Genomic DNA, 23,974 nt, shown 5'->3' with positions numbered 1-23,974 from the left:
CTCCGATTCCTCGGCATGCCAACAGCATCCGGAACGCATTTCTAGCCAGTCCACCGTGCCCTGGAAGGTTTCCACATTGACCGTCTCTCGGCTGCCCTGAGGAAAGAGTCTGCCTGGAACGCCCTCTGGCACCTCGGTTGGAAAGTCACTCTCCTCACGGAGAAAGTCAGCTTGCACTGCAGCGGCGACTAAAGCAGGGCTCTTCAGGCAACGCTTCGGTCTTTCGGAAGAGGCAGACGCTTAGAGGCCGAACGACAGCCTGCCTTGGTTGAGGCCGTTCGCTCCACGCAGAACACCCTGCGTAAACAAGTGGATTCAGGGAAGGGCCCACTGTGTACCTTGCGTGGTTTGCGGCTTGTGGAATCCCCAGCTTACGTTTCCTGCCTGTCTGGCTTGAAATGCGGGCCTGAAGGCACAGGCCATCTTTCCCAGTTTGAAAGCTCCCTCGGCCTTGAATTACACGGAGAGACGCCCTTTCTGACGGGCCTCTCGTCACGGTAGGCATGGCTCTGGGAAGAAAGTGAGCTCTCCCTGGTGAAACCGGGTGCGCCCAGGGCCTGGCTGGGAGCTCACGCTGCTCTGCTCTAGACCTAGCTGGAGACCGAACGTCAGCCCTTGCCTCGAGGAGAGTCGCTTTATTGCCCTGCTGAAGCGGAGGCATGCGGCACCTTCCAAGAGGCCTCCGTCGCAGTTGTGCTTTCTTTTCTAGGTCGTGCACCGTTCAGGACACCCAGGACCCTCGCGTTTGCACCCTGTTCCCTGCAAGACCCCTGAGTACCGGCAGGCTCCACTGGCCTGCTCAGCGGCATCCGGGCCCGGAAGCCCTTCCCAGTCACTCACCCTGTGTATGCCGAGCGCGGGGCAACGCACAGCACACCTCCTTGGGGGAGAGCTAGACTTCCTCAGCACCGCAACGGCTACAGGGAAACTGTTCTCTCGCGGCCTACTTGTCAAGGAACTCGGCCTCCTTGCCCCTGTCTGAGCTGCCCTTAGGAAAACAGTCTGCTTCGCAGGCCTCCTAGGAACCCTTCGCCGAGGGCACCATACCTGTGGGAGGAAAGTCAGCTTGCGTTCCCGCTGCCCCTAAAGTACAGTGCTTCCTCTTACACTGCAGGCCTTCAGGTAGAGGCTAAGGCCCCTTAGAGCCTTACCTAGAGGGTTCCTTGGATGAGGGAGTTGGCTCCATGCAGAACACCCGGTGAAGAAAAGCGGATTCAGGGAAGGGGCGAGTGTGTAGCTAGTGTCCCTGTGCACTTACCAGAAATCGTAAGGAGCTGAAGCGCGGCTTCACTGAAAGCGGGGCTCTGAGGGCAGAAGCCTCGTCTCCCCATTGTGAAAGCTCCCCTCATGCTGCCTTGAAGCCACCTGCAGAACACCGTTTCTGAGGGGCCTCTAGGCCCTGGACGCAGGGCTCGGGGAAGAGAAGGAATTTTCTCTCAATAACCAGGGTGCTTCCGGAGCCGTGTTGGGAGCTCATCCTGTCAGGCCGTAGGACTACAGGGAACGGCCACTTGAGGGCCTGCCTCGAGAAAGGCTTTGAGTCTCCCTGCAGGAACGGAGCATACAGCAAGCTCTCTGAGGTCTTAGTCCCTGCCGTGCTTTATTTGAACGGTGCTGCCCTTTTCGGGAGTCCTAGACGCTTCAGGTGCGCAGCCTTTGCCCTGCGCAAACCCCCGGCCCCCGTGGGCATGCTGTGCCACACCCAGGCCCCTAGGCCCTTGAGAGAGGGGCTACTGTGTACGCCGAGGGAAGGACCACACCCAGCGCTTTGAAAGGGGACGGCTCCGATTCCTCGGCACGCCAACAGCATCCGGAACGCATTTCTAGCCAGTCCACCGTGCCCTGGAAGGTTTCCACATTGACCGTCTCTCGGCTGCCCTGAGGAAAGAGTCTGCCTGGAACGCCCTCTGGCACCTCGGTTGGAAAGTCACTCTCCTCACGGAGAAAGTCAGCTTGCACTGCAGCGGCGACTAAAGCAGGGCTCTTCAGGCAACGCTTCGGTCTTTCGGAAGAGGCAGACGCTTAGAGGCCGAACGAGAGCCTGCCTTGGTTGAGGCCGTTCGCTCCACGCAGAACACCCTGCGTAAACAAGTGGATTCAGGGAAGGGCCCACTGTGTACCTTGCGTGGTTTGCGGCTTGTGGAATCCCCAGCTTACGTTTCCTGCCTGTCTGGCTTGAAATGCGGGCCTGAAGGCACAGGCCGTCTTTCCCAGTTTGAAAGCTCCCTCGGTCGGGCCTTGAATTACACGGAGAGACGCCCTTTCTGACGGGCCTCTCGTCACGGTAGGCATGGCTCTGGGAAGGAAGTGAGCTCTCCCTGGTGAAACCGGGTGCGCCCAGGGCCTGGCTGGGAGCTCACGCTGCTCTGCTCTAGACCTAGCTGGAGACCGAACGTCAGCCCTTGCCTCGAGGAGAGTCGCTTTATTGCCCTGCTGAAGCGGAGGCATGCGGCACCTTCCAAGAGGCCTCCGTCGCAGTTGTGCTTTCTTTTCTAGGTCGTGCACCGTTCAGGACACCCAGGACCCTCGCGTTTGCACCCTGTTCCCTGCAAGACCCCTGAGTACCGGCAGGCTCCACTGGCCTGCTCAGCGGCATCCGGGCCCGGAAGCCCTTCCCAGTCACTCACCCTGTGTATGCCGAGCGCGGGGCAACGCACAGCACACCTCCTTGGGGGAGAGCTAGACTTCCTCAGCACTGCAACGGCTCCAGGGAAACTGTTCTCTCGCGGCCTACTTGTCAAGGAACTCGGCCTCCTTGCCCCTGTCTGAGCTGCCCTTAGGAAAACAGTCTGCTTCGCAGGCCTCCTAGGAACACTTCGCCGAGGGCACCATACCTGTGGGAGGAAAGTCAGCTTGCGTTCCCGCTGCCCCTAAAGTACAGTGCTTCCTCTTACACTGCAGGCCTTCAGGTAGAGGCTAAGGCCCCGTAGAGCCTTACCTAGAGGGTTCCTTGGATGAGGGAGTTGGCTCCATGCAGAACACCCGGTGAAGAAAAGCGGATTCAGGGAAGGGGCGAGTGTGTAGCTAGTGTCCCTGTGCACTTACCAGAAATCGCAAGGAGCTGAAGCGCGCCTTCACTGAAAGCGGGGCTCTGAGGGCAGAAGCCTCGTCTCCCCATTGTGAAAGCTCCCCTCATGCTGCCTTGAAGCCACCTGCAGAACACCGTTTCTGAGGGGCCTCTAGGCCCTGGACGCAGGGCTCGGGGAAGAGAAGGAATTTTCTCTCAATAACCAGGGTGCTTCCGGAGCCGTGTTGGGAGCTCATCCTGTCAGGCCGTAGGACTACAGGGAACGGCCACTTGAGGGCCTGCCTCGAGAAAGGCTTTGAGTCTCCCTGCAGGAACGGAGCATACAGCAAGCTCTCTGAGGTCTTAGTCCCTGCCGTGCTTTATTTGAACGGTGCTGCCCTTTTCGGGAGTCCTAGACGCTTCAGGTGCGCAGCCTTTGCCCTGCGGAAACCCCCGGCCCCCGTGGGCATGCTGTGCCACACCCAGGCCCCTAGGCCCTTGAGAGAGGGGCTACTGTGTACGCCGATGGAAGGACCACACCCAGCGCTTTGAAAGGGGACGGCTCCGATTCCTCGGCACGCCAACAGCATCCGGAACGCATTTCTAGCCAGTCCACCGTGCCCTGGAAGGTTTCCACATTGACCGTCTCTCGGCTGCCCTGAGGAAAGAGTCTGCCTGGAACGCCCTCTGGCACCTCGGTTGGAAAGTCACTCTCCTCACGGAGAAAGTCAGCTTGCACTGCAGCGGCGACTAAAGCAGGGCTCTTCAGGCAACGCTTCGGTCTTTCGGAAGAGGCAGACGCTTAGAGGCCGAACGAGAGCCTGCCTTGGTTGAGGCCGTTCGCTCCACGCAGAACAGCCTGCGTAAACAAGTGGATTCAGGGAAGGGCCCACTGTGTACCTTGCGTGGTTTGCGGCTTGTGGAATCCCCAGCTTACGTTTCCTGCCTGTCTGGCTTGAAATGCGGGCCTGAAGGCACAGGCCGTCTTTCCCAGTTTGAAAGCTCCCTCGGTCGGGCCTTGAATTACACGGAGAGACGCCCTTTCTGACGGGCCTCTCGTCACGGTAGGCATGGCTCTGGGAAGAAAGTGAGCTCTCCCTGGTAAAACCGGGTGCGCCCAGGGCCTGGCTGGGAGCTCACGCTGCTCTGCTCTAGACCTAGCTGGAGACCGAACGTCAGCCCTTGCCTCGAGGAGAGTCGCTTTATTGCCCTGCTGAAGCGGAGGCAGGCGGCACCTTCCAAGAGGCCTCCGTCGCAGCTGTGCTTTCTTTTCTAGGTCGTGCACCGTTCAGGACACCCAGGACCCTCGCGTTTGCACCCTGTTCCCTGCAAGACCCCGGAGTACCGGCAGGCTCCACTGGCCTGCTCAGCGGCATCCGGGCCCGGAAGCCCTTCCCAGTCACTCACCCTGTGTATGCCGAGCGCGGGGCAACGCACAGCACACCTCCTTGGGGGAGAGCTAGACTTCCTCAGCACTGCAACGGCTCCAGGGAAACTGTTCTCTCGCGGCCGACTTGTCAAGGAACTCGGCCTCCTTGCCCCTGTCTGAGCTGCCCTTAGGAAAACAGTCTGCTTCGCAGGCCTCCTAGGAACCCTTCGCCGAGGGCACCATACCTGTGGGAGGAAAGTCAGCTTGCGTTCCCGCTGCCCCTAAAGTACAGTGCTTCCTCTTACACTGCAGGCCTTCAGGTAGAGGCCAAGGCCCCGTAGAGCCTTACCTAGAGGGTTCCTTGGATGAGGGAGTTGGCTCCATGCAGAACACCCGGTGAAGAAAAGCGGATTCAGGGCAGGAGCGAGTGTGTAGCTAGTGTCCCTGTGCACTTACCAGAAATCGCAAGGAGCTGAAGCGCGGCTTCACTGAAAGCGGGGCTCTGAGGGCAGAAGCCTCGTCTCCCCATTGTGAAAGCTCCCCTCACGCTGCCTTGAAGCCACCTGCAGAACACCGTTTCTGAGGGGCCTCTAGGCCCTGGACGCAGGGCTCGGGGAAGAGAAGGAATTTTCTCTCAATAACCAGGGTGCTTCCGGAGCCGTGTTGGGAGCTCATCCTGTCAGGCCGTAGGACTACAGGGAACGGCCACTTGAGGGCCTGCCTCGAGAAAGGCTTTGAGTCTCCCTGCAGGAACGGAGCATACAGCAAGCTCTCTGAGGTCTTAGTCCCTGCCGTGCTTTATTTGAACGGTGCTGCCCTTTTCGGGAGTCCTAGACGCTTCAGGTGCGCAGCCTTTGCCCTGCGGAAACCCCCGGCCCCCGTGGGCATGCTGTGCCACACCCAGGCCCCTAGGCCCTGGAGAGAGGGGCTACTGTGTACGCCCAGGGAAGGACCACACCCAGCGCTTTGAAAGGGGACGGCTCCGATTCCTCGGCATGCCAACAGCATCCGGAACGCATTTCTAGCCAGTCCACCGTGCCCTGGAAGGTTTCCACATTGACCGTCTCTCGGCTGCCCTGAGGAAAGAGTCTGCCTGGAACGCCCTCTGGCACCTCGGTTGGAAAGTCACTCTCCTCACGGAGAAAGTCAGCTTGCACTGCAGCGGCGACTAAAGCAGGGCTCTTCAGGCAACGCTTCGGTCTTTCGGAAGAGGCAGACGCTTAGAGGCCGAACGAGAGCCTGCCTTGGTTGAGGCCGTTCGCTCCACGCAGAACAGCCTGCGTAAACAAGTGGATTCAGGGAAGGGCCCACTGTGTACCTTGCGTGGTTTGCGGCTTGTGGAATCCCCAGCTTACGTTTCCTGCCTGTCTGGCTTGAAATGCGGGCCTGAAGGCACAGGCCGTCTTTCCCAGTTTGAAAGCTCCCTCGGTCGGGCCTTGAATTACACGGAGAGACGCCCTTTCTGACGGGCCTCTCGTCACGGTAGGCATGGCTCTGGGAAGAAAGTGAGCTCTCCCTGGTAAAACCGGGTGCGCCCAGGGCCTGGCTGGGAGCTCACGCTGCTCTGCTCTAGACCTAGCTGGAGACCGAACGTCAGCCCTTGCCTCGAGGAGAGTCGCTTTATTGCCCTGCTGAAGCGGAGGCAGGCGGCACCTTCCAAGAGGCCTCCGTCGCAGCTGTGCTTTCTTTTCTAGGTCGTGCACCGTTCAGGACACCCAGGACCCTCGCGTTTGCACCCTGTTCCCTGCAAGACCCCGGAGTACCGGCAGGCTCCACTGGCCTGCTCAGCGGCATCCGGGCCCGGAAGCCCTTCCCAGTCACTCACCCTGTGTATGCCGAGCGCGGGGCAACGCACAGCACACCTCCTTGGGGGAGAGCTAGACTTCCTCAGCACTGCAACGGCTCCAGGGAAACTGTTCTCTCGCGGCCGACTTGTCAAGGAACTCGGCCTCCTTGCCCCTGTCTGAGCTGCCCTTAGGAAAACAGTCTGCTTCGCAGGCCTCCTAGGAACCCTTCGCCGAGGGCACCATACCTGTGGGAGGAAAGTCAGCTTGCGTTCCCGCTGCCCCTAAAGTACAGTGCTTCCTCTTACACTGCAGGCCTTCAGGTAGAGGCCAAGGCCCCGTAGAGCCTTACCTAGAGGGTTCCTTGGATGAGGGAGTTGGCTCCATGCAGAACACCCGGTGAAGAAAAGCGGATTCAGGGCAGGAGCGAGTGTGTAGCTAGTGTCCCTGTGCACTTACCAGAAATCGCAAGGAGCTGAAGCGCGGCTTCACTGAAAGCGGGGCTCTGAGGGCAGAAGCCTCGTCTCCCCATTGTGAAAGCTCCCCTCACGCTGCCTTGAAGCCACCTGCAGAACACCGTTTCTGAGGGGCCTCTAGGCCCTGGACGCAGGGCTCGGGGAAGAGAAGGAATTTTCTCTCAATAACCAGGGTGCTTCCGGAGCCGTGTTGGGAGCTCATCCTGTCAGGCCGTAGGACTACAGGGAACGGCCACTTGAGGGCCTGCCTCGAGAAAGGCTTTGAGTCTCCCTGCAGGAACGGAGCATACAGCAAGCTCTCTGAGGTCTTAGTCCCTGCCGTGCTTTATTTGAACGGTGCTGCCCTTTTCGGGAGTCCTAGACGCTTCAGGTGCGCAGCCTTTGCCCTGCGGAAACCCCCGGCCCCCGTGGGCATGCTGTGCCACACCCAGGCCCCTAGGCCCTGGAGAGAGGGGCTACTGTGTACGCCCAGGGAAGGACCACACCCAGCGCTTTGAAAGGGGACGGCTCCGATTCCTCGGCACGCCAGCAGCATCCGGAACGCATTTCTAGCCAGTCCACCGTGCCCTGGAAGGTTTCCACATTGACCGTCTCTCGGCTGCCCTGAGGAAAGAGTCTGCCTGGAACGCCCTCTGGCACCTCGGTTGGAAAGTCACTCTCCTCACGGAGAAAGTCAGCTTGCACTGCAGCGGCGACTAAAGCAGGGCTCTTCAGGCAACGCTTCGGTCTTTCGGAAGAGGCAGACGCTTAGAGGCCGAACGAGAGCCTGCCTTGGTTGAGGCCGTTCGCTCCACGCAGAACAGCCTGCGTAAACAAGTGGATTCAGGGAAGGGCCCACTGTGTACCTTGCGTGGTTTGCGGCTTGTGGAATCCCCAGCTTACGTTTCCTGCCTGTCTGGCTTGAAATGCGGGCCTGAAGGCACAGGCCGTCTTTCCCAGTTTGAAAGCTCCCTCGGTCGGGCCTTGAATTACACGGAGAGACGCCCTTTCTGACGGGCCTCTCGTCACGGTAGGCATGGCTCTGGGAAGAAAGTGAGCTCTCCCTGGTAAAACCGGGTGCGCCCAGGGCCTGGCTGGGAGCTCACGCTGCTCTGCTCTAGACCTAGCTGGAGACCGAACGTCAGCCCTTGCCTCGAGGAGAGTCGCTTTATTGCCCTGCTGAAGCGGAGGCAGGCGGCACCTTCCAAGAGGCCTCCGTCGCAGCTGTGCTTTCTTTTCTAGGTCGTGCACCGTTCAGGACACCCAGGACCCTCGCGTTTGCACCCTGTTCCCTGCAAGACCCCGGAGTACCGGCAGGCTCCACTGGCCTGCTCAGCGGCATCCGGGCCCGGAAGCCCTTCCCAGTCACTCACCCTGTGTATGCCGAGCGCGGGGCAACGCACAGCACACCTCCTTGGGGGAGAGCTAGACTTCCTCAGCACTGCAACGGCTCCAGGGAAACTGTTCTCTCGCGGCCGACTTGTCAAGGAACTCGGCCTCCTTGCCCCTGTCTGAGCTGCCCTTAGGAAAACAGTCTGCTTCGCAGGCCTCCTAGGAACCCTTCGCCGAGGGCACCATACCTGTGGGAGGAAAGTCAGCTTGCGTTCCCGCTGCCCCTAAAGTACAGTGCTTCCTCTTACACTGCAGGCCTTCAGGTAGAGGCCAAGGCCCCGTAGAGCCTTACCTAGAGGGTTCCTTGGATGAGGGAGTTGGCTCCATGCAGAACACCCGGTGAAGAAAAGCGGATTCAGGGCAGGAGCGAGTGTGTAGCTAGTGTCCCTGTGCACTTACCAGAAATCGCAAGGAGCTGAAGCGCGGCTTCACTGAAAGCGGGGCTCTGAGGGCAGAAGCCTCGTCTCCCCATTGTGAAAGCTCCCCTCACGCTGCCTTGAAGCCACCTGCAGAACACCGTTTCTGAGGGGCCTCTAGGCCCTGGACGCAGGGCTCGGGGAAGAGAAGGAATTTTCTCTCAATAACCAGGGTGCTTCCGGAGCCGTGTTGGGAGCTCATCCTGTCAGGCCGTAGGACTACAGGGAACGGCCACTTGAGGGCCTGCCTCGAGAAAGGCTTTGAGTCTCCCTGCAGGAACGGAGCATACAGCAAGCTCTCTGAGGTCTTAGTCCCTGCCGTGCTTTATTTGAACGGTGCTGCCCTTTTCGGGAGTCCTAGACGCTTCAGGTGCGCAGCCTTTGCCCTGCGGAAACCCCCGGCCCCCGTGGGCATGCTGTGCCACACCCAGGCCCCTAGGCCCTGGAGAGAGGGGCTACTGTGTACGCCCAGGGAAGGACCACACCCAGCGCTTTGAAAGGGGACGGCTCCGATTCCTCGGCACGCCAACAGCATCCGGAACGCATTTCTAGCCAGTCCACCGTGCCCTGGAAGGTTTCCACATTGACCGTCTCTCGGCTGCCCTGAGGAAAGAGTCTGCCTGGAACGCCCTCTGGCACCTCGGTTGGAAAGTCACTCTCCTCACGGAGAAAGTCAGCTTGCACTGCAGCGGCGACTAAAGCAGGGCTCTTCAGGCAACGCTTCGGTCTTTCGGAAGAGGCAGACGCTTAGAGGCCGAACGAGAGCCTGCCTTGGTTGAGGCCGTTCGCTCCACGCAGAACAGCCTGCGTAAACAAGTGGATTCAGGGAAGGGCCCACTGTGTACCTTGCGTGGTTTGCGGCTTGTGGAATCCCCAGCTTACGTTTCCTGCCTGTCTGGCTTGAAATGCGGGCCTGAAGGCACAGGCCGTCTTTCCCAGTTTGAAAGCTCCCTCGGTCGGGCCTTGAATTACACGGAGAGACGCCCTTTCTGACGGGCCTCTCGTCACGGTAGGCATGGCTCTGGGAAGAAAGTGAGCTCTCCCTGGTAAAACCGGGTGCGCCCAGGGCCTGGCTGGGAGCTCACGCTGCTCTGCTCTAGACCTAGCTGGAGACCGAACGTCAGCCCTTGCCTCGAGGAGAGTCGCTTTATTGCCCTGCTGAAGCGGAGGCAGGCGGCACCTTCCAAGAGGCCTCCGTCGCAGCTGTGCTTTCTTTTCTAGGTCGTGCACCGTTCAGGACACCCAGGACCCTCGCGTTTGCACCCTGTTCCCTGCAAGACCCCGGAGTACCGGCAGGCTCCACTGGCCTGCTCAGCGGCATCCGGGCCCGGAAGCCCTTCCCAGTCACTCACCCTGTGTATGCCGAGCGCGGGGCAACGCACAGCACACCTCCTTGGGGGAGAGCTAGACTTCCTCAGCACTGCAACGGCTCCAGGGAAACTGTTCTCTCGCGGCCGACTTGTCAAGGAACTCGGCCTCCTTGCCCCTGTCTGAGCTGCCCTTAGGAAAACAGTCTGCTTCGCAGGCCTCCTAGGAACCCTTCGCCGAGGGCACCATACCTGTGGGAGGAAAGTCAGCTTGCGTTCCCGCTGCCCCTAAAGTACAGTGCTTCCTCTTACACTGCAGGCCTTCAGGTAGAGGCCAAGGCCCCGTAGAGCCTTACCTAGAGGGTTCCTTGGATGAGGGAGTTGGCTCCATGCAGAACACCCGGTGAAGAAAAGCGGATTCAGGGCAGGAGCGAGTGTGTAGCTAGTGTCCCTGTGCACTTACCAGAAATCGCAAGGAGCTGAAGCGCGGCTTCACTGAAAGCGGGGCTCTGAGGGCAGAAGCCTCGTCTCCCCATTGTGAAAGCTCCCCTCACGCTGCCTTGAAGCCACCTGCAGAACACCGTTTCTGAGGGGCCTCTAGGCCCTGGACGCAGGGCTCGGGGAAGAGAAGGAATTTTCTCTCAATAACCAGGGTGCTTCCGGAGCCGTGTTGGGAGCTCATCCTGTCAGGCCGTAGGACTACAGGGAACGGCCACTTGAGGGCCTGCCTCGAGAAAGGCTTTGAGTCTCCCTGCAGGAACGGAGCATACAGCAAGCTCTCTGAGGTCTTAGTCCCTGCCGTGCTTTATTTGAACGGTGCTGCCCTTTTCGGGAGTCCTAGACGCTTCAGGTGCGCAGCCTTTGCCCTGCGGAAACCCCCGGCCCCCGTGGGCATGCTGTGCCACACCCAGGCCCCTAGGCCCTGGAGAGAGGGGCTACTGTGTACGCCCAGGGAAGGACCACACCCAGCGCTTTGAAAGGGGACGGCTCCGATTCCTCGGCACGCCAGCAGCATCCGGAACGCATTTCTAGCCAGTCCACCGTGCCCTGGAAGGTTTCCACATTGACCGTCTCTCGGCTGCCCTGAGGAAAGAGTCTGCCTGGAACGCCCTCTGGCACCTCGGTTGGAAAGTCACTCTCCTCACGGAGAAAGTCAGCTTGCACTGCAGCGGCGACTAAAGCAGGGCTCTTCAGGCAACGCTTCGGTCTTTCGGAAGAGGCAGACGCTTAGAGGCCGAACGAGAGCCTGCCTTGGTTGAGGCCGTTCGCTCCACGCAGAACAGCCTGCGTAAACAAGTGGATTCAGGGAAGGGCCCACTGTGTACCTTGCGTGGTTTGCGGCTTGTGGAATCCCCAGCTTACGTTTCCTGCCTGTCTGGCTTGAAATGCGGGCCTGAAGGCACAGGCCGTCTTTCCCAGTTTGAAAGCTCCCTCGGTCGGGCCTTGAATTACACGGAGAGACGCCCTTTCTGACGGGCCTCTCGTCACGGTAGGCATGGCTCTGGGAAGAAAGTGAGCTCTCCCTGGTAAAACCGGGTGCGCCCAGGGCCTGGCTGGGAGCTCACGCTGCTCTGCTCTAGACCTAGCTGGAGACCGAACGTCAGCCCTTGCCTCGAGGAGAGTCGCTTTATTGCCCTGCTGAAGCGGAGGCAGGCGGCACCTTCCAAGAGGCCTCCGTCGCAGCTGTGCTTTCTTTTCTAGGTCGTGCACCGTTCAGGACACCCAGGACCCTCGCGTTTGCACCCTGTTCCCTGCAAGACCCCGGAGTACCGGCAGGCTCCACTGGCCTGCTCAGCGGCATCCGGGCCCGGAAGCCCTTCCCAGTCACTCACCCTGTGTATGCCGAGCGCGGGGCAACGCACAGCACACCTCCTTGGGGGAGAGCTAGACTTCCTCAGCACTGCAACGGCTCCAGGGAAACTGTTCTCTCGCGGCCGACTTGTCAAGGAACTCGGCCTCCTTGCCCCTGTCTGAGCTGCCCTTAGGAAAACAGTCTGCTTCGCAGGCCTCCTAGGAACCCTTCGCCGAGGGCACCATACCTGTGGGAGGAAAGTCAGCTTGCGTTCCCGCTGCCCCTAAAGTACAGTGCTTCCTCTTACACTGCAGGCCTTCAGGTAGAGGCCAAGGCCCCGTAGAGCCTTACCTAGAGGGTTCCTTGGATGAGGGAGTTGGCTCCATGCAGAACACCCGGTGAAGAAAAGCGGATTCAGGGCAGGAGCGAGTGTGTAGCTAGTGTCCCTGTGCACTTACCAGAAATCGCAAGGAGCTGAAGCGCGGCTTCACTGAAAGCGGGGCTCTGAGGGCAGAAGCCTCGTCTCCCCATTGTGAAAGCTCCCCTCACGCTGCCTTGAAGCCACCTGCAGAACACCGTTTCTGAGGGGCCTCTAGGCCCTGGACGCAGGGCTCGGGGAAGAGAAGGAATTTTCTCTCAATAACCAGGGTGCTTCCGGAGCCGTGTTGGGAGCTCATCCTGTCAGGCCGTAGGACTACAGGGAACGGCCACTTGAGGGCCTGCCTCGAGAAAGGCTTTGAGTCTCCCTGCAGGAACGGAGCATACAGCAAGCTCTCTGAGGTCTTAGTCCCTGCCGTGCTTTATTTGAACGGTGCTGCCCTTTTCGGGAGTCCTAGACGCTTCAGGTGCGCAGCCTTTGCCCTGCGGAAACCCCCGGCCCCCGTGGGCATGCTGTGCCACACCCAGGCCCCTAGGCCCTGGAGAGAGGGGCTACTGTGTACGCCCAGGGAAGGACCACACCCAGCGGTTTGAAAGGGGACGGCTCCGATTCCTCGGCACGCCAACAGCATCCGGAACGCATTTCTAGCCAGTCCACCGTGCCCTGGAAGGTTTCCACATTGACCGTCTCTCGGCTGCCCTGAGGAAAGAGTCTGCCTGGAACGCCCTCTGGCACCTCGGTTGGAAAGTCACTCTCCTCACGGAGAAAGTCAGCTTGCACTGCAGCGGCGACTAAAGCAGGGCTCTTCAGGCAACGCTTCGGTCTTTCGGAAGAGGCAGACGCTTAGAGGCCGAACGAGAGCCTGCCTTGGTTGAGGCCGTTCGCTCCACGCAGAACAGCCTGCGTAAACAAGTGGATTCAGGGAAGGGCCCACTGTGTACCTTGCGTGGTTTGCGGCTTGTGGAATCCCCAGCTTACGTTTCCTGCCTGTCTGGCTTGAAATGCGGGCCTGAAGGCACAGGCCGTCTTTCCCAGTTTGAAAGCTCCCTCGGTCGGGCCTTGAATTACACGGAGAGACGCCCTTTCTGACGGGCCTCTCGTCACGGTAGGCATGGCTCTGGGAAGAAAGTGAGCTCTCCCTGGTAAAACCGGGTGCGCCCAGGGCCTGGCTGGGAGCTCACGCTGCTCTGCTCTAGACCTAGCTGGAGACCGAACGTCAGCCCTTGCCTCGAGGAGAGTCGCTTTATTGCCCTGCTGAAGCGGAGGCAGGCGGCACCTTCCAAGAGGCCTCCGTCGCAGCTGTGCTTTCTTTTCTAGGTCGTGCACCGTTCAGGACACCCAGGACCCTCGCGTTTGCACCCTGTTCCCTGCAAGACCCCGGAGTACCGGCAGGCTCCACTGGCCTGCTCAGCGGCATCCGGGCCCGGAAGCCCTTCCCAGTCACTCACCCTGTGTATGCCGAGCGCGGGGCAACGCACAGCACACCTCCTTGGGGGAGAGCTAGACTTCCTCAGCACTGCAACGGCTCCAGGGAAACTGTTCTCTCGCGGCCGACTTGTCAAGGAACTCGGCCTCCTTGCCCCTGTCTGAGCTGCCCTTAGGAAAACAGTCTGCTTCGCAGGCCTCCTAGGAACCCTTCGCCGAGGGCACCATACCTGTGGGAGGAAAGTCAGCTTGCGTTCCCGCTGCCCCTAAAGTACAGTGCTTCCTCTTACACTGCAGGCCTTCAGGTAGAGGCCAAGGCCCCGTAGAGCCTTACCTAGAGGGTTCCTTGGATGAGGGAGTTGGCTCCATGCAGAACACCCGGTGAAGAAAAGCGGATTCAGGGCAGGAGCGAGTGTGTAGCTAGTGTCCCTGTGCACTTACCAGAAATCGCAAGGAGCTGAAGCGCGGCTTCACTGAAAGCGGGGCTCTGAGGGCAGAAGCCTCGTCTCCCCATTGTGAAAGCTCCCCTCACGCTGCCTTGAAGCCACCTGCAGAACACCGTTTCTGAGGGGCCTCTAGGCCCTGGACGCAGGGCTCGGGGAAGAGAAGGAATTTTCTCTCAATAACCAGGGTGCTTCCGGAGCCGTGTTGGGAGCTCATCCTGTCAGGCCGTAGGACTACAGGGAACGGCCACTTGAGGGCCTGCCTCGAGAAAGGCTTTGAGTCTCCCTGCAGGAACGGAGCATACAGCAAGCTCTCTGAGGTCTTAGTCCCTGCCGTGCTTTATTTGAACGGTGCTGCCCTTTTCGGGAGTCCTAGACGCTTCAGGTGCGCAGCCTTTGCCCTGCGGAAACCCCCGGCCCCCGTGGGCATGCTGTGCCACACCCAGGCCCCTAGGCCCTGGAGAGAGGGGCTACTGTGTACGCCCAGGGAAGGACCACACCCAGCGCTTTGAAAGGGGACGGCTCCGATTCCTCGGCACGCCAACAGCATCCGGAACGCATTTCTAGCCAGTCCACCGTGCCCTGGAAGGTTTCCACATTGACCGTCTCTCGGCTGCCCTGAGGAAAGAGTCTGCCTGGAACGCCCTCTGGCACCTCGGTTGGAAAGTCACTCTCCTCACGGAGAAAGTCAGCTTGCACTGCAGCGGCGACTAAAGCAGGGCTCTTCAGGCAACGCTTCGGTCTTTCGGAAGAGGCAGACGCTTAGAGGCCGAACGAGAGCCTGCCTTGGTTGAGGCCGTTCGCTCCACGCAGAACAGCCTGCGTAAACAAGTGGATTCAGGGAAGGGCCCACTGTGTACCTTGCGTGGTTTGCGGCTTGTGGAATCCCCAGCTTACGTTTCCTGCCTGTCTGGCTTGAAATGCGGGCCTGAAGGCACAGGCCGTCTTTCCCAGTTTGAAAGCTCCCTCGGTCGGGCCTTGAATTACACGGAGAGACGCCCTTTCTGACGGGCCTCTCGTCACGGTAGGCATGGCTCTGGGAAGAAAGTGAGCTCTCCCTGGTAAAACCGGGTGCGCCCAGGGCCTGGCTGGGAGCTCACGCTGCTCTGCTCTAGACCTAGCTGGAGACCGAACGTCAGCCCTTGCCTCGAGGAGAGTCGCTTTATTGCCCTGCTGAAGCGGAGGCAGGCGGCACCTTCCAAGAGGCCTCCGTCGCAGCTGTGCTTTCTTTTCTAGGTCGTGCACCGTTCAGGACACCCAGGACCCTCGCGTTTGCACCCTGTTCCCTGCAAGACCCCGGAGTACCGGCAGGCTCCACTGGCCTGCTCAGCGGCATCCGGGCCCGGAAGCCCTTCCCAGTCACTCACCCTGTGTATGCCGAGCGCGGGGCAACGCACAGCACACCTCCTTGGGGGAGAGCTAGACTTCCTCAGCACTGCAACGGCTCCAGGGAAACTGTTCTCTCGCGGCCGACTTGTCAAGGAACTCGGCCTCCTTGCCCCTGTCTGAGCTGCCCTTAGGAAAACAGTCTGCTTCGCAGGCCTCCTAGGAACCCTTCGCCGAGGGCACCATACCTGTGGGAGGAAAGTCAGCTTGCGTTCCCGCTGCCCCTAAAGTACAGTGCTTCCTCTTACACTGCAGGCCTTCAGGTAGAGGCCAAGGCCCCGTAGAGCCTTACCTAGAGGGTTCCTTGGATGAGGGAGTTGGCTCCATGCAGAACACCCGGTGAAGAAAAGCGGATTCAGGGCAGGAGCGAGTGTGTAGCTAGTGTCCCTGTGCACTTACCAGAAATCGCAAGGAGCTGAAGCGCGGCTTCACTGAAAGCGGGGCTCTGAGGGCAGAAGCCTCGTCTCCCCATTGTGAAAGCTCCCCTCACGCTGCCTTGAAGCCACCTGCAGAACACCGTTTCTGAGGGGCCTCTAGGCCCTGGACGCAGGGCTCGGGGAAGAGAAGGAATTTTCTCTCAATAACCAGGGTGCTTCCGGAGCCGTGTTGGGAGCTCATCCTGTCAGGCCGTAGGACTACAGGGAACGGCCACTTGAGGGCCTGCCTCGAGAAAGGCTTTGAGTCTCCCTGCAGGAACGGAGCATACAGCAAGCTCTCTGAGGTCTTAGTCCCTGCCGTGCTTTATTTGAACGGTGCTGCCCTTTTCGGGAGTCCTAGACGCTTCAGGTGCGCAGCCTTTGCCCTGCGGAAACCCCCGGCCCCCGTGGGCATGCTGTGCCACACCCAGGCCCCTAGGCCCTGGAGAGAGGGGCTACTGTGTACGCCCAGGGAAGGACCACACCCAGCGCTTTGAAAGGGGACGGCTCCGATTCCTCGGCACGCCAACAGCATCCGGAACGCATTTCTAGCCAGTCCACCGTGCCCTGGAAGGTTTCCACATTGACCGTCTCTCGGCTGCCCTGAGGAAAGAGTCTGCCTGGAACGCCCTCTGGCACCTCGGTTGGAAAGTCACTCTCCTCACGGAGAAAGTCAGCTTGCACTGCAGCGGCGACTAAAGCAGGGCTCTTCAGGCAACGCTTCGGTCTTTCGGAAGAGGCAGACGCTTAGAGGCCGAACGAGAGCCTGCCTTGGTTGAGGCCGTTCGCTCCACGCAGAACAGCCTGCGTAAACAAGTGGATTCAGGGAAGGGCCCACTGTGTACCTTGCGTGGTTTGCGGCTTGTGGAATCCCCAGCTTACGTTTCCTGCCTGTCTGGCTTGAAATGCGGGCCTGAAGGCACAGGCCGTCTTTCCCAGTTTGAAAGCTCCCTCGGTCGGGCCTTGAATTACACGGAGAGACGCCCTTTCTGACGGGCCTCTCGTCACGGTAGGCATGGCTCTGGGAAGAAAGTGAGCTCTCCCTGGTAAAACCGGGTGCGCCCAGGGCCTGGCTGGGAGCTCACGCTGCTCTGCTCTAGACCTAGCTGGAGACCGAACGTCAGCCCTTGCCTCGAGGAGAGTCGCTTTATTGCCCTGCTGAAGCGGAGGCAGGCGGCACCTTCCAAGAGGCCTCCGTCGCAGCTGTGCTTTCTTTTCTAGGTCGTGCACCGTTCAGGACACCCAGGACCCTCGCGTTTGCACCCTGTTCCCTGCAAGACCCCGGAGTACCGGCAGGCTCCACTGGCCTGCTCAGCGGCATCCGGGCCCGGAAGCCCTTCCCAGTCACTCACCCTGTGTATGCCGAGCGCGGGGCAACGCACAGCACACCTCCTTGGGGGAGAGCTAGACTTCCTCAGCACTGCAACGGCTCCAGGGAAACTGTTCTCTCGCGGCCGACTTGTCAAGGAACTCGGCCTCCTTGCCCCTGTCTGAGCTGCCCTTAGGAAAACAGTCTGCTTCGCAGGCCTCCTAGGAACCCTTCGCCGAGGGCACCATACCTGTGGGAGGAAAGTCAGCTTGCGTTCCCGCTGCCCCTAAAGTACAGTGCTTCCTCTTACACTGCAGGCCTTCAGGTAGAGGCCAAGGCCCCGTAGAGCCTTACCTAGAGGGTTCCTTGGATGAGGGAGTTGGCTCCATGCAGAACACCCGGTGAAGAAAAGCGGATTCAGGGAAGGAGCGAGTGTGTAGCTAGTGTCCCTGTGCACTTACCAGAAATCGCAAGGAGCTGAAGCGCGGCTTCACTGAAAGCGGGGCTCTGAGGGCAGAAGCCTCGTCTCCCCATTGTGAAAGCTCCCCTCACGCTGCCTTGAAGCCACCTGCAGAACACCGTTTCTGAGGGGCCTCTAGGCCCTGGACACAGGGCTCGGGGAAGAGAAGGAATTTTCTCTCAATAACCAGGGTGCTTCCGGAGCCGTGTTGGGAGCTCATCCTGTCAGGCCGTAGGACTACAGGGAACGGCCACTTGAGGGCCTGCCTCGAGAAAGGCTTTGAGTCTCCCTGCAGGAACGGAGCATACAGCAAGCTCTCTGAGGTCTTAGTCCCTGCCGTGCTTTATTTGAACGGTGCTGCCCTTTTCGGGAGTCCTAGACGCTTCAGGTGCGCAGCCTTTGCCCTGCGGAAACCCCCGGCCCCCGTGGGCATGCTGTGCCACACCCAGGCCCCTAGGCCCTGGAGAGAGGGGCTACTGTGTACGCCCAGGGAAGGACCACACCCAGCGCTTTGAAAGGGGACGGCTCCGATTCCTCGGCACGCCAACAGCATCCGGAACGCATTTCTAGCCAGTCCACCGTGCCCTGGAAGGTTTCCACATTGACCGTCTCTCGGCTGCCCTGAGGAAAGAGTCTGCCTGGAACGCCCTCTGGCACCTCGGTTGGAAAGTCACTCTCCTCACGGAGAAAGTCAGCTTGCACTGCAGCGGCGACTAAAGCAGGGCTCTTCAGGCAACGCTTCGGTCTTTCGGAAGAGGCAGACGCTTAGAGGCCGAACGAGAGCCTGCCTTGGTTGAGGCCGTTCGCTCCACGCAGAACAGCCTGCGTAAACAAGTGGATTCAGGGAAGGGCCCACTGTGTACCTTGCGTGGTTTGCGGCTTGTGGAATCCCCAGCTTACGTTTCCTGCCTGTCTGGCTTGAAATGCGGGCCTGAAGGCACAGGCCGTCTTTCCCAGTTTGAAAGCTCCCTCGGTCGGGCCTTGAATTACACGGAGAGACGCCCTTTCTGACGGGCCTCTCGTCACGGTAGGCATGGCTCTGGGAAGAAAGTGAGCTCTCCCTGGTAAAACCGGGTGCGCCCAGGGCCTGGCTGGGAGCTCACGCTGCTCTGCTCTAGACCTAGCTGGAGACCGAACGTCAGCCCTTGCCTCGAGGAGAGTCGCTTTATTGCCCTGCTGAAGCGGAGGCAGGCGGCACCTTCCAAGAGGCCTCCGTCGCAGCTGTGCTTTCTTTTCTAGGTCGTGCACCGTTCAGGACACCCAGGACCCTCGCGTTTGCACCCTGTTCCCTGCAAGACCCCGGAGTACCGGCAGGCTCCACTGGCCTGCTCAGCGGCATCCGGGCCCGGAAGCCCTTCCCAGTCACTCACCCTGTGTATGCCGAGCGCGGGGCAACGCACAGCACACCTCCTTGGGGGAGAGCTAGACTTCCTCAGCACTGCAACGGCTCCAGGGAAACTGTTCTCTCGCGGCCGACTTGTCAAGGAACTCGGCCTCCTTGCCCCTGTCTGAGCTGCCCTTAGGAAAACAGTCTGCTTCGCAGGCCTCCTAGGAACCCTTCGCCGAGGGCACCATACCTGTGGGAGGAAAGTCAGCTTGCGTTCCCGCTGCCCCTAAAGTACAGTGCTTCCTCTTACACTGCAGGCCTTCAGGTAGAGGCCAAGGCCCCGTAGAGCCTTACCTAGAGGGTTCCTTGGATGAGGGAGTTGGCTCCATGCAGAACACCCGGTGAAGAAAAGCGGATTCAGGGCAGGAGCGAGTGTGTAGCTAGTGTCCCTGTGCACTTACCAGAAATCGCAAGGAGCTGAAGCGCGGCTTCACTGAAAGCGGGGCTCTGAGGGCAGAAGCCTCGTCTCCCCATTGTGAAAGCTCCCCTCACGCTGCCTTGAAGCCACCTGCAGAACACCGTTTCTGAGGGGCCTCTAGGCCCTGGACGCAGGGCTCGGGGAAGAGAAGGAATTTTCTCTCAATAACCAGGGTGCTTCCGGAGCCGTGTTGGGAGCTCATCCTGTCAGGCCGTAGGACTACAGGGAACGGCCACTTGAGGGCCTGCCTCGAGAAAGGCTTTGAGTCTCCCTGCAGGAACGGAGCATACAGCAAGCTCTCTGAGGTCTTAGTCCCTGCCGTGCTTTATTTGAACGGTGCTGCCCTTTTCGGGAGTCCTAGACGCTTCAGGTGCGCAGCCTTTGCCCTGCGGAAACCCCCGGCCCCCGTGGGCATGCTGTGCCACACCCAGGCCCCTAGGCCCTGGAGAGAGGGGCTACTGTGTACGCCCAGGGAAGGACCACACCCAGCGCTTTGAAAGGGGACGGCTCCGATTCCTCGGCACGCCAACAGCATCCGGAACGCATTTCTAGCCAGTCCACCGTGCCCTGGAAGGTTTCCACTTTGACCGTCTCTCGGCTGCCCTGAGGAAAGAGTCTGCCTGGAACGCCCTCTGGCACCTCGGTTGGAAAGTCACTCTCCTCACGGAGAAAGTCAGCTTGCACTGCAGCGGCGACTAAAGCAGGGCTCTTCAGGCAACGCTTCGGTCTTTCGGAAGAGGCAGGCGCTTAGAGGCCGAACGAGAGCCTGCCTTGGTTGAGGCCGTTCGCTCCACGCAGAACAGCCTGCGTAAACAAGTGGATTCAGGGAAGGGCCCACTGTGTACCTTGCGTGGTTTGCGGCTTGTGGAATCCCCAGCTTACGTTTCCTGCCTGTCTGGCTTGAAATGCGGGCCTGAAGGCACAGGCCGTCTTTCCCAGTTTGAAAGCTCCCTCGGTCGGGCCTTGAATTACACGGAGAGACGCCCTTTCTGACGGGCCTCTCGTCACGGTAGGCATGGCTCTGGGAAGAAAGTGAGCTCTCCCTGGTAAAACCGGGTGCGCCCAGGGCCTGGCTGGGAGCTCACGCTGCTCTGCTCTAGACCTAGCTGGAGACCGAACGTCAGCCCTTGCCTCGAGGAGAGTCGCTTTATTGCCCTGCTGAAGCGGAGGCAGGCGGCACCTTCCAAGAGGCCTCCGTCGCAGCTGTGCTTTCTTTTCTAGGTCGTGCACCGTTCAGGACACCCAGGACCCTCGCGTTTGCACCCTGTTCCCTGCAAGACCCCGGAGTACCGGCAGGCTCCACTGGCCTGCTCAGCGGCATCCGGGCCCGGAAGCCCTTCCCAGTCACTCACCCTGTGTATGCCGAGCGCGGGGCAACGCACAGCACACCTCCTTGGGGGAGAGCTAGACTTCCTCAGCACTGCAACGGCTCCAGGGAAACTGTTCTCTCGCGGCCGACTTGTCAAGGAACTCGGCCTCCTTGCCCCTGTCTGAGCTGCCCTTAGGAAAACAGTCTGCTTCGCAGGCCTCCTAGGAACCCTTCGCCGAGGGCACCATACCTGTGGGAGGAAAGTCAGCTTGCGTTCCCGCTGCCCCTAAAGTACAGTGCTTCCTCTTACACTGCAGGCCTTCAGGTAGAGGCCAAGGCCCCGTAGAGCCTTACCTAGAGGGTTCCTTGGATGAGGGAGTTGGCTCCATGCAGAACACCCGGTGAAGAAAAGCGGATTCAGGGCAGGAGCGAGTGTGTAGCTAGTGTCCCTGTGCACTTACCAGAAATCGCAAGGAGCTGAAGCGCGGCTTCACTGAAAGCGGGGCTCTGAGGGCAGAAGCCTCGTCTCCCCATTGTGAAAGCTCCCCTCACGCTGCCTTGAAGCCACCTGCAGAACACCGTTTCTGAGGGGCCTCTAGGCCCTGGACGCAGGGCTCGGGGAAGAGAAGGAATTTTCTCTCAATAACCAGGGTGCTTCCGGAGCCGTGTTGGGAGCTCATCCTGTCAGGCCGTAGGACTACAGGGAACGGCCACTTGAGGGCCTGCCTCGAGAAAGGCTTTGAGTCTCCCTGCAGGAACGGAGCATACAGCAAGCTCTCTGAGGTCTTAGTCCCTGCCGTGCTTTATTTGAACGGTGCTGCCCTTTTCGGGAGTCCTAGACGCTTCAGGTGCGCAGCCTTTGCCCTGCGGAAACCCCCGGCCCCCGTGGGCATGCTGTGCCACACCCAGGCCCCTAGGCCCTGGAGAGAGGGGCTACTGTGTACGCCCAGGGAAGGACCACACCCAGCGCTTTGAAAGGGGACGGCTCCGATTCCTCGGCACGCCAACAGCATCCGGAACGCATTTCTAGCCAGTCCACCGTGCCCTGGAAGGTTTCCACATTGACCGTCTCTCGGCTGCCCTGAGGAAAGAGTCTGCCTGGAACGCCCTCTGGCACCTCGGTTGGAAAGTCACTCTCCTCACGGAGAAAGTCAGCTTGCACTGCAGCGGCGACTAAAGCAGGGCTCTTCAGGCAACGCTTCGGTCTTTCGGAAGAGGCAGACGCTTAGAGGCCGAACGAGAGCCTGCCTTGGTTGAGGCCGTTCGCTCCACGCAGAACAGCCTGCGTAAACAAGTGGATTCAGGGAAGGGCCCACTGTGTACCTTGCGTGGTTTGCGGCTTGTGGAATCCCCAGCTTACGTTTCCTGCCTGTCTGGCTTGAAATGCGGGCCTGAAGGCACAGGCCGTCTTTCCCAGTTTGAAAGCTCCCTCGGTCGGGCCTTGAATTACACGGAGAGACGCCCTTTCTGACGGGCCTCTCGTCACGGTAGGCATGGCTCTGGGAAGAAAGTGAGCTCTCCCTGGTAAAACCGGGTGCGCCCAGGGCCTGGCTGGGAGCTCACGCTGCTCTGCTCTAGACCTAGCTGGAGACCGAACGTCAGCCCTTGCCTCGAGGAGAGTCGCTTTATTGCCCTGCTGAAGCGGAGGCAGGCGGCACCTTCCAAGAGGCCTCCGTCGCAGCTGTGCTTTCTTTTCTAGGTCGTGCACCGTTCAGGACACCCAGGACCCTCGCGTTTGCACCCTGTTCCCTGCAAGACCCCGGAGTACCGGCAGGCTCCACTGGCCTGCTCAGCGGCATCCGGGCCCGGAAGCCCTTCCCAGTCACTCACCCTGTGTATGCCGAGCGCGGGGCAACGCACAGCACACCTCCTTGGGGGAGAGCTAGACTTCCTCAGCACTGCAACGGCTCCAGGGAAACTGTTCTCTCGCGGCCGACTTGTCAAGGAACTCGGCCTCCTTGCCCCTGTCTGAGCTGCCCTTAGGAAAACAGTCTGCTTCGCAGGCCTCCTAGGAACCCTTCGCCGAGGGCACCATACCTGTGGGAGGAAAGTCAGCTTGCGTTCCCGCTGCCCCTAAAGTACAGTGCTTCCTCTTACACTGCAGGCCTTCAGGTAGAGGCCAAGGCCCCGTAGAGCCTTACCTAGAGGGTTCCTTGGATGAGGGAGTTGGCTCCATGCAGAACACCCGGTGAAGAAAAGCGGATTCAGGGAAGGAGCGAGTGTGTAGCTAGTGTCCCTGTGCACTTACCAGAAATCGCAAGGAGCTGAAGCGCGGCTTCACTGAAAGCGGGGCTCTGAGGGCAGAAGCCTCGTCTCCCCATTGTGAAAGCTCCCCTCACGCTGCCTTGAAGCCACCTGCAGAACACCGTTTCTGAGGGGCCTCTAGGCCCTGGACGCAGGGCTCGGGGAAGAGAAGGAATTTTCTCTCAATAACCAGGGTGCTTCCGGAGCCGTGTTGGGAGCTCATCCTGTCAGGCCGTAGGACTACAGGGAACGGCCACTTGAGGGCCTGCCTCGAGAAAGGCTTTGAGTCTCCCTGCAGGAACGGAGCATACAGCAAGCTCTCTGAGGTCTTAGTCCCTGCCGTGCTTTATTTGAACGGTGCTGCCCTTTTCGGGAGTCCTAGACGCTTCAGGTGCGCAGCCTTTGCCCTGCGGAAACCCCCGGCCCCCGTGGGCATGCTGTGCCACACCCAGGCCCCTAGGCCCTGGAGAGAGGGGCTACTGTGTACGCCCAGGGAAGGACCACACCCAGCGCTTTGAAAGGGGACGGCTCCGATTCCTCGGCACGCCAACAGCATCCGGAACGCATTTCTAGCCAGTCCACCGTGCCCTGGAAGGTTTCCACATTGACCGTCTCTCGGCTGCCCTGAGGAAAGAGTCTGCCTGGAACGCCCTCTGGCACCTCGGTTGGAAAGTCACTCTCCTCACGGAGAAAGTCAGCTTGCACTGCAGCGGCGACTAAAGCAGGGCTCTTCAGGCAACGCTTCGGTCTTTCGGAAGAGGCAGACGCTTAGAGGCCGAACGAGAGCCTGCCTTGGTTGAGGCCGTTCGCTCCACGCAGAACAGCCTGCGTAAACAAGTGGATTCAGGGAAGGGCCCACTGTGTACCTTGCGTGGTTTGCGGCTTGTGGAATCCCCAGCTTACGTTTCCTGCCTGTCTGGCTTGAAATGCGGGCCTGAAGGCACAGGCCGTCTTTCCCAGTTTGAAAGCTCCCTCGGTCGGGCCTTGAATTACACGGAGAGACGCCCTTTCTGACGGGCCTCTCGTCACGGTAGGCATGGCTCTGGGAAGAAAGTGAGCTCTCCCTGGTAAAACCGGGTGCGCCCAGGGCCTGGCTGGGAGCTCACGCTGCTCTGCTCTAGACCTAGCTGGAGACCGAACGTCAGCCCTTGCCTCGAGGAGAGTCGCTTTATTGCCCTGCTGAAGCGGAGGCAGGCGGCACCTTCCAAGAGGCCTCCGTCGCAGCTGTGCTTTCTTTTCTAGGTCGTGCACCGTTCAGGACACCCAGGACCCTCGC

At 60.2% G+C, this 23,974-nt stretch overlaps 1 protein-coding gene across 1 annotated transcript in view; it reads left to right on the top strand.

The window, feature by feature from the left end:
• Window positions 1–23,974, top strand: part of LOC309811216 (protein FAM170A-like) — a gene marked incomplete at both ends in the record, with an annotated part of 518,093 nt that overhangs the window by 129,794 nt on the left and 364,325 nt on the right. The window lies entirely within an intron of this gene.

The sequence above is a fragment of the Mesoplodon mirus genome (genome assembly GCF_964341445.2).
Source record: "Mesoplodon mirus genome assembly, chromosome: 10".
Classification (NCBI taxonomy): Eukaryota; Metazoa; Chordata; class Mammalia; order Artiodactyla; family Ziphiidae; genus Mesoplodon; species Mesoplodon mirus.
The sequence above is the reverse complement of the archived record's forward strand: the minus strand, read 5'-3'. Positions and strand labels throughout refer to the sequence as shown.